The 10,394-nt window shown below is 42.2% G+C and overlaps 1 long non-coding RNA gene across 1 annotated transcript; it reads right to left on the minus strand.

Moving 5' to 3' along the window:
• Nucleotides 1-506: 506 nt before the first annotated feature.
• Nucleotides 507-6,423, minus strand: LOC118527259 (uncharacterized). The gene is made up of 3 exons (XR_004913035.2): nt 6,296-6,423; nt 1,776-2,251; nt 507-1,410 (listed from the first exon to the last, which is right to left on the minus strand). It is a non-coding gene; the product is annotated as an uncharacterized LOC118527259 (long non-coding RNA).
• Nucleotides 6,424-10,394: the final 3,971 nt, after the last annotated feature.

Raw genomic sequence — 10,394 nt, forward strand, 5'->3', positions numbered from 1 at the left:
AAAACTTAGAATTAGAACTCAGGTCTACATTTTCTGCCTCAATTTAGAAACCGAGACACTCCATATAGACACATATGGGGAAGCTGGAGTGTCTCACGCCCACGGGGTAGCTGGTGCCACGCGAGGCTGGCCTCGCAGTTTGTAAATCTGGCAGGAGCTGAATGCCGGCTTGTCTTGAACACTTAGCCACTTGCAGCCTGCCAGGCACTCGGGCAGCCCAGACAGAATCGGTGTTCCCTGTGCAATAATCATCTCACGTGCCGGGAGGCTCTGAAAGCAGGCGCAGAATCAATAACTGCATTGAAATGGAAAAAAACCCACGTCAAATAGAGCCCAGAGCGGCTGGGCTCCTGGGCCAGCTTATACAGCCCCCACCGTTAACATCCTGATTCCGTCTGATTGGGTTTGAGGGTGACGGGATTGGGGGGCTTGGCGGGGGGGCGGGGTCCAAAAGCCCAATTTCTTCACTGATCTGACATGTATCCCCTCCATGCAGGTAGCCTAAGCTTGCTGATCAGATAGCCTTTGGATAAGGCCGTGCGCGCCCCGGTGTTAAGACAGAGGGATTCCTACTTCTGAGCTGGCATTTATACTCCCTTCCCAATAAAGCTGGTAGCTAGGTCAGAGGTTCGTTCGCATGTTTAGTTGTTTGCATATATTCTAAAGTTGCTCAGTCCTCTAACACACGGGGCTCCTGTCATCGAAGGGGAACCATGCTGGATGAACTGTCCTGTGGGCGCCTGGCTTGTACCCTGGTGTGAATGGCATGGAACAAGCCCACTCTTGAACTTCATTTGGACTGCTAATTAGCCGAGGATGTGCCTCCCACTGAAGAGGGACAGTATTGATCTAGCCACAGTGCACCCTGGATTGGACTGCCGAGGTCCCACACATGATCTCAAGACAGAACGAGCCAGACTTTGGTAGAAGTACTGCTTTCAGACAATTGGAGGCTAAGTATTGTTGGGTCCTCTGGGGCCGGGGGTGGGATTTGCACAGAAGGAATGGATATTCTCACTGTCAGTCCTAGAGCAGGTTATTTATTCCCAGGCGAGGTGACCATGGAACTGAACATCCCAAACGAGGTCTGTTTGGGGACTGGAAGGGGGGACCTATTAATAATTACACCGGCGCATCAGGTGTGAACCAGGACTGATGGCCGTTCCTCTCTTAGGGTACTTGAGCAAAATAAGCGAAGACACTGCCTCCCGAGCTCTGAGTCAGGAGAGGCTTGGATCACTTCCCTGCCTCGATGGCAGCAGGCGCGGCATCAGGAGGGGAGGGACGGAAGCGACCCTGCGGGCGGATCTGGGTCCCGGCACTTCCTGGACTCTGTTCTCTGGATTGTACTTCCAGACCGTCACCTCTGAATGTTAGGTGCAGATTCCTGAAACGCTCCTGCCTGGACATCTGTGTGCGGAGAACGAAGGGAAGGGACGGTGAGCATAGAAAAGACGGGCGGGAAAGAAGTGTCCCCTCCCTTGAGGGCTGAGGGGTAGGAGCAGTGGGGGGGCGGCATGCGGGGTGTCTCCGGCAGAGCTCAGCTGCGCACACTGCTACAGCAGCGTCCCGAAGGCGGTGGCAGGACGCGCGACAGTAGGATGTAGTAATCACCAGGCAGGGCCGGAGAGCGGGGGCCGGGGGCGGGGAGGAGCCGGGGCGGGGGCGGAGCCGGGGCGGGGGCGGAGCCGGGGCGGGGGCGGATCCCAGCCGGCCTGCTAAAGCCCTCCTGCGGTCTGTGAATCCCGGGGCTTGACCCACCTCCGCAAGCCCACCTGCGCTCTTTGCTGCCTCAGTGATCTTAATGCGGTATTCACTTTGCAAGTCAAGATGCTTTTAGATTCTGCTGCTCTTCTGCGCCCTGTGTGGCTGCTCACGCCTGGGGCGACTCCGGATGGCTTTGGGACGCAGCCTGAGCTCCGGGCTCCCAGCGGGCATGTGGAGTTCTGAATTGGAATTGCCCGCCGCTTACCCGTCTCTCCCACTCCCTCTGCTAACAGCGACTTGACGTTGTCACATCCTCGGTGCCCAACACCGTGCCTGGCGTAAAGCAGGCCTCCAGGATGTCTTGGAATAAATGGTGGCAAGAGATGGCAGGGATCTGAGGTGCGAAACAGAGGTCAAGATAGAGCCTCCGTGTTCCTCAAGGTCTCAGATGTTCATGCCGGTTGTCCAAGATGATATAAAGCCTCTATTCTTGTTTGGGTGTTGTTTTTCTATTGCTTTCAACTCGATTTTATTGATCTGCTGCCTGGGTTACACGGAGAGAAAAAACGACCTTTACTATTGCGGCTTAAAGAAACGACTAGGGCGGGGCGCCTGGGTGGCTCAGTCGTCGAGCGTCTGCCTTCGGCTCAGGTCATGATCCCAGGGTCCTGGGATCGAGCCCCGCATCGGGCTCTCTGCTCGGCTGGGAGCCTGCTTCTCCCTCTCCCACTCCCCCTGCTTGTGTTCCCTCTCTAGCTGTCTCCCTCTCTCTCTGTCAAATAAATAAAATAAAATCGTTAAAAAAAAAAAAAAAAAGAAAGAAAGAAAGAAACGACTAGGGCAAACGGGATTTATTTTTAATAAATGCTTCCAGAAAAATTTCTGCCAGTGCATCTTTTTTCTTTGCAGTTCTTACAACTGATAGGATATAGGGGTGCTATTTGTGCCATCTCAGTATTTTCAGTTTCTCCACAGTACAGGAATCCACTGAAAAAAATTGCCATTATTGCTTTGGAGTTCTGAAGTTATTTCCTAGCAAGATCTAGAAGGAGAATTTCCCTCTTTTAATTTGGCTTGCAGTTTTACTCAGAAAACTTCCACTGTGTTAGGAGAAATTACATGATATATGTAGTCCTATGTCCGGCAAGTTATAATCATTCAAGAAATTTTGCTTAAAGGGAACATTTCCTATTTACAAAGGAAATTTATTTTTTTTAAAAAAGATTTTTATTTATTTATTTGACAGAGAGAGAGAGAGAACAAGTAGGCAGAGAGGCAGGCAGAGGGAGAGGGAGAAGCAGGCTCCCCGCTGAGCAGGGAGCCCCATGCGGGGCTTGATCCCAGGACGCTGGGATCATGACCTGAGCGGAAGGCAGACCCTAACTGAGCCACCCAGGCGCCCCCAAAGGAAATTTATTTTTAAAAAAAGATTAAAGTAGTTGTAGCAGATGTACGCACTTCGTCTTCTAGCCTTTACATATGAGCACAGTTTTTACAAATACCCTGGTAAGTAATAGACAGAGAGATTCAAAGGTTAGGATGAAAACTTTTAAATATTTTAAATTTTTTTCTTTTCACATTTTTTATTGGAAAAATGATAAGAGGCAAAAATGAAAGTAATAATCATTCCAACTTTGCCACATTTTTGAGAACTATAAACTCCCCCATTATCACCACCACCAAAATCTAGTCACTGTTATTAACACACTCACACACCCACACACTCACACACATTGTCACTCATACTCATATACTCATATACTCTCATCTGTACACACACATACAAACACACATGCACACTCACACACACACACTCCTTCACATCCACATTCACACAAGTGCACACATAGACATTCACATGCACGCACAAACTCACTCACATGTGTATCTACTTAAAAAAAAAACAAACCCAGAATTGGGGCACCTGGGTGGCTCAGTGGGTTGGGCCACTGACTCTTGATTTCGGCTCAGGTCATGGTCTCAGGGTTGTGAGATTGAGCCCCAACTCTGGTTTCCATGCTGGGTGTGGAGCCTGCTTAAGATTCTCTCTCTCCCTCTCCCTCTGCCACTCCCCCACCTCCTTCTCTAAAAAGAAAACAAAAAACAAAAAACCATAACCATCCTAATTATACTGTACTACCATTTTCCTTTTTCATGTAAAAATATTGTATAGACCTGTTTCATGCTCAGAATGAGAAGATATCTCATTCTCTTTTTATAATTTTGTTTTTGGCATTTAACCTTTTAATCCAAGATTTATTTCTTTGTATGCTATGAGACAGGGGTCTAACATTGATTTTCTTTTTCTTTTTTAAATTTTATTTATTTATTTATTTGAGAGAGAGAGAGAGCGAGAGAGAGAGAGCACGAGTTGGGGGGAGACAAAGGGAGAGGGAGAAGCAGGCTCCCCGCTGAGCAAGGAGCCTGATGCTGGGACTGGATACGGGCACTCTGGGATCATGACCTGAGCCAAAGGCAGAGGCTTAACCGACTGAGCCACCCAGGCGCCCCTAACATTGATTTTCTAAATGAATTGACAGGTGTCTCACCCAGTCATCAAAAACTATACTTCCCTACTGATTTAAAATGCTGCTTTTATCATGAACTGAATTCCCATATGAATGTGAATCCGTGTGGACTTTTCTTCTGTTTCATTGATCTATTTGTTTATTTCCATGCCAATTAATTATTATTTAACTTATATGATTTATGATGTAGTCAGCTGTTTGCCTATTCCTGCATAAAATAATTTATAATTTTAATTTCCATTTTAATTTTTATATCTGGTAGAAAAAGGTCCCTTTCATGGCTTCTATTTTCTGGTTTTATTTTTAACTTTTAATTTTAAATTTAAACAAAAGAATACATGCATATAATTTAAAAACTAAACAAACAAGGAGGCTTATAATTATAAACAACAGTTGTCCTGATGCTCTTCATCTCTTCATTTCTCCTCAGAGGTCATCACTTTTGCTTCTTTTAGCTGATAGTTCTGGCATTAACCTTTATATTTCTAAATAATGTGATTATACTGCTAATCACTTGATTTATCACGTTTACACATCATTTACTGACTTCTATTAATAAGTATTTCTTTCTCTTACATCTCATTCCACTCCCTCTTCCACAGAGTATATCCCAAATTTTGGCTAAATACATAATTCGTGTTTACATTAAGATGGGGCAAATACTTTTTAATTTCCTTATGTCTGATGTACATTCTCTAGGATATCCTTTAGTGCAAATCTATAGAAGGCAAACTTTCCATGCTTTTACTTGTCCAATAATTTCTTTATGTTGCCTTCATTTTTGAAGTATAATTTTGCTGAGTTTAGACTTCTAGGTAGGTGGTTATTTTCTTTCAGTATATTGAAAATAACATTCCCCTGTCTTCTGGCTTTTTATTTTATTTTCTGATACTGAGAAGTCAGCTGTCACTGTCACTCCCTTGAAAGCAATCTTTTTCTCTAGCTCCTTTTAAGACGTTCTCTTTCTCTTTGCTTTTCTTGCAAACCAAAGAAGTGTGAATTCCTTTCTATTTGTCCTAGGGATTTATTGGACTCCCAAATTTGTGAGTTGATTAACACCACGAGTTCTCACTCATTGAGAACTTACACTTGACCTTGTCTTTCATCAATTCCTGGACATTCTTAGTAATTTTTTTCTTCAGTTATTGCTTTTACCCTATTCCTCGATACTGTCCTCTAGGGTCTAATTGGAGACATATGTCTCCAAGATCTAACATACATATGTTAGATCTTTTTTATGCTATGACAAACCGTGGCCTCTGGGTATTTTTGTATTATTTTTGTAAACAAAGTTTTGAATATAGTCATGCTTATTTATTTGCTTCTTGTCTCTGGCTTTTTTTCTTTTTAAAGCTACAATGGCAGGTGCGAGGAGTTGCAACTGACACAGTGTGGCTTGCACGGCCTAAAGCATTTACCATCTGACCTTTCAAGCAAGTTTACCAAAGCTTACTTGATGTTTTTATCCTCTCTTCTGTTTTCTCTTTCATCCCTTTGGCCTTTCTCTAATGCATTCTGTATATTTTCTTCTGATTTATATTCCAAGTTTCCTGGTCAAATCTTTGGCTATCTCCACTCGACTGTTAAACTGTGCATTGGATTCTTCATCATGGTCATTATATTTTTTTTAGTTCCAGAATTTCTACTTCCTTCTCTTTCAAATCAAAGTCACTTTTTTTTGGTTTCCACTTCCCAGCTGGAATTTCCAAGCTCTACATTTTTTTTCTTTCAAGACAGGAAACATGGTTATGGAGTCTGTGCCCAATACTTTCACTATCTGAAGTCAGTATGTCTTTGTGGTTCTGTTTTCGTTATCATTTTCCGCCACCAGTCCTCACTCATAGAGAACTTACACTTGACATTGCATTTAAACATTTTTGGGGGGATATAAATAATTTGAGACCTAGGATGAAAATATATGCCTCCACAGAGAATGTTCACTCGTTTCTGACACTCTGGGACCACATGAACTGAAGTTGCAGAGTTGCGATTCCCAGAGTCACCCGTGTGAGAACAGTGTCTGATATGCTGTCTCACACACCGCTGGTTCCCAAACTCACCTGCACATTGGCATCACCTGGGGACCTTTCCAGTAGACTGACGCCCGTGTCCCACCCCCAGGTCCTGTGACTTCATTAGTCCATGGTGCAGCCTGCCCTTCGGAATTTTTAAAAGCTCCCCCGAGATTCTAATGTGCAGACTGCGCTAAGAGCAAAGCCCTTCAGGACCTCAACTTAATGTGCGGGTGTTTATCAGACTCTCTACTCGGCTGGCCCTTTTATCTCTTTCGTCCAGGGAGGCTGCCAAATACCACAGCCCCAGACTGCAGCTGTTTCTTCCCGAGCAGAACAAAAGCAGCTTTGAGAGCTTGCTTCTCGGATTCTCCAAAATGTTGGCGTAGTAATCCAGCGCTATCTGATCTTTTAAGAAGAATTAAAAAATAAATATGTATCATTTGTATTTACGAAATGCATTTAATTATATGTTTTAATATCGTATAGTAAAATAATGAAATAATATATTTAATATTTATAAATTAAAATATATTGACTATAAAATAATTACAGATATATATTTAAATAATTAAATTTACATATAAACATTATTGTATTGTATATATAAATTGTGTATATATAGTATATAATTAAATACATTTTGTAAATATAAATGATACATATTTATTTTTTAATTCTTCTTAAAAGCACCCAAAACATATATATATATATATATATATATATATATATATATATATATATATAGTTTCCATACAACTGTTTTAGTTGACCTCAATGGGAAGTTTGGTTGTAAATATAAATAATACATATTTATTTTTTAATTCTTCTTAAAAGCACCCAAAACATATATATGTGTGTACATATATGTGTGTACATGTGTACATATGTGTGTGCATGTGTGTACATGTGTCCACGTGTGTTTGCATATGTGTACGTGTGTGCATATATGTGTGCGCATATGTGTACGTGTGTGCGTGTGCATATATGTGTGCACATATATGTGCATATGTGCACGTGTGTGCATATATGTTTGTGCATGTGTGTGCATTGTGGGTGTACGTGTGTGCATGTGCATGTACATATATGTGTGCATGTGTGTGCATATGTGTGTGCGCGTATGTGTGTACGTGTGTGTGTACATATGTGTGTGTACATATGTGTGTGTGTGTACATATATATATATATAGTTTCCATACAACTGTTTTAGTTGACCTCATTGGGAAGGTTGGTTTAGCCTGCAATTAAGAGAACTGAAAGTCCTCCAGTTCCTTTTAGAAGGAACAAGGGGAGTATTTCACCATTCTGAAAATGTCTCTTTCATTTACTCCCTGAAGTTATAATTTGGCTAGGATTTGAAATCTAAGTTAAAACTTAATTTTCCTTTAAATATTTGAAGGCGCCGCCTTATTGATCTGTAACATTCACTGTAGCTGTGGATAATCCTATTTCTACCTCATATCTGTTTTCCTGGGAAATGACTTTTTTTTTTTTTTTTTTTTTTTTTGCTTTTTTGGGAACCGTTAGGATCTTCTGTTTTCCCCCAGAAATCTGGCATCTCGTAACTTATGCATTTTGGTATGGGTCTTATTTTATCCATTTTCTTGGGCATAGAAGAGACACTTGCAATCTGGAGATTTTTATTTTCAGTGCTAGAAATTGTATTGCCACAAAACTTTCATATTTCCCACCTTTGTATTTTCTCTTTTCTTTTTTTAAGAAATCATTTGGTTGAATGGTGAGCCTGTTGGATTCATCCTCTACATCACTTATCTTTTCTTTTTTTTTTTTTAAAGATTTTATTTATTTATTTGAGAGAGAGCACATGAGAAGGGGGAGGGGCAGAGGGAGAAGCAGACTCCCTGCTGAGCAGGGAGTCCAATGTGGGACTCGATCCCGGGACTCCAGGATCATGACCTGAACCGAAGGCAGACGCTTAACTAACTGAGCCACCCAGGTGCCCTTTCACTTATCTTTTCTTTCCTAATTTTTCATGTTATGTCTTTTTGTGCTCATTCTTGGAAGATTTCCTTAACTTTATTGTCTAACCTTCCTACTGAATATTGTATTTCAATTAAATTTTTATTTCTAGGAGAGATTTTTATTTCTTGTTCTTTGAGTTAGTTATCCTTTTGTATAACCTCTATTTCTGGGTATAAGGATACAATTTCTTCACTTTTTTCCCTAGTGTTATAGATTTTTAAATCTTACATCCTCTTCCATTTGTTTCCTCAAGATTTTTTTTTCCTTCATTCTCACGTTGGTCTTTCTCTTTCATGCTAGAGGTTCTCGTCCATTGTCTGGGAGAGTTGGCACCTGATCATATCTAAGAGTGAGCCTCTAAAATATTGTTTGGAGGCCCTGAGTGCATGGGCAGGACCTGTTGACCTGTGGCTCCATTTAGGGGTGATTGAGCAGAGAGTTCATAAGAAGAAGGAAAGTAAGAAAGAAAAGAAAGAAAGAAGAAAGAAGGAAGGAAGAAAGGAAGTGAGGGAGGGAGGAAACAGAAAACCAGAAGCTTTGTCTTTAGAGCCATTTAGTTTGTGAAAGAAAGAATCTTCTGAGATTCTTTATGCACCTGTCAGCATATGGAGGGCCATTTGGGGGAAGGTAACTGTGTAGTGCAACCATTTCTTTTGCAGAATTCCATGTGTCTCCCCTCTGCTGCCTCCATCTGGGTAAGCCTAAGTCTCAACCTTTTCCATTAAATTAAACAGAAAATAACTCTTGAATCACCAGTCTGGGAGATCAGTAGCCTGACTGCATGAGGTGAGGGAAAGATATGGCTACTCCATAGACAAGCTTCCAACAATGCCCGATTTTAGCTCCTGATGTCAACCCAGCCCTTCACTGAACTTGCTGTTGCCAAAGCTGAACATCTCAGGCTTTCCTTTGTGGTGACTTGGCTCACTAATTATTGGTCGTTCCTTTCCAGGTGACTTGGCTCACTGCTTCCTCCGCCGTGCTAAAATCACTCACCTCCCCTCATCTGGTTCTATCTTCCAAAGTTGCATGGAATTCTCTGGTCTGCTTCCATCTTTGTCTTTTACAGGTTCTACCTTCTTTTTGTCATTGTAGACAACTTGTAGACAGCTTGTTTATTAAAAACAGTAAAGACTTGTAGTAAAGACTTGTAGACTTTTTTTTATTAAAACCAGTAAAAACTTGTAGACGGCTTGTTTATTAAAAACAGTGTTCTTAAGGTTTTACCAGGATTGCTTTAGATTTCTAGGTGGAGAATTGTCAATTCTATGTTACTATTTCTTCCTATTCAAGAACATGGTGAGGCTGTCCATTTGTTTTGATTATTATGAGCTTCTGCAAGGTTTCACCGTTTTCTTCATGTTAGGTTTGTCACTAAAAGTATTCCTCTGAAGAAGATCACTAGTTACACAAAGGAAAAGCAAATTTGTGAGCTTGCATATTGACCTGAAAAATCGACCCAGAAAATAACACAAAAGGACAAAGGGAAAAAACATGAGGGGAAGGGCAAGGAGACGTGGAAAGCAGATCCAGCAATCCCAACAGCCTTCCTAGGAAGAGTTTCACAAAAAAAGAAGAGAGAGAATCGAGGGAAGAAGTCAAAGAGAGGAAAGCATACAATTTCCTACAGTTGCAGAGTGAAGAAAACACAAAGACACAAACCCTACCCCACATTGTGGACAACATTTCAGAAAGATAAAGAGGAAATTCTAAAGGATTCAAGAGAGCAAAGATGAGCCACATCAATTTATACCCCGAGGGCTTTCTCCGCTCAGCATAGACAAATTAGAATCACTGGCTACAGAGCCAGCAGATAAAAGCTGCAAGTATTTGTCTCTTGGGAGCAAGCATCATCTGTCCCCAGTACCCAGAGGCCCTTGGAAGTTGTACCAGCATTGCATTCCTACCTCTGTCGCTGGACCTGCCACCATGGAGGGACCACCAGTAAACAGCACATAGCCCAGGGTCCTTCTATCTTCCAGGCGGTGGTGAGGACTCCAGACTCCCCAGTCCTTCGTCAAACCTGCTCCATTTAGAGAAATACCCGCTCCTTCCTCCTTCCAACAGCTCAGAACCCCTCCAAAACTCTTTGGAACAGAGCAGGGGCTTGGACACTTAGCATTACAATCTCCCCTGCTTCGGAATAGGGGGGAATATCCTTTAC

Source organism: Halichoerus grypus, chromosome 2, assembly GCF_964656455.1.
Source record: "Halichoerus grypus chromosome 2, mHalGry1.hap1.1, whole genome shotgun sequence".
NCBI lineage: Eukaryota > Metazoa > Chordata > Mammalia > Carnivora > Phocidae > Halichoerus > Halichoerus grypus.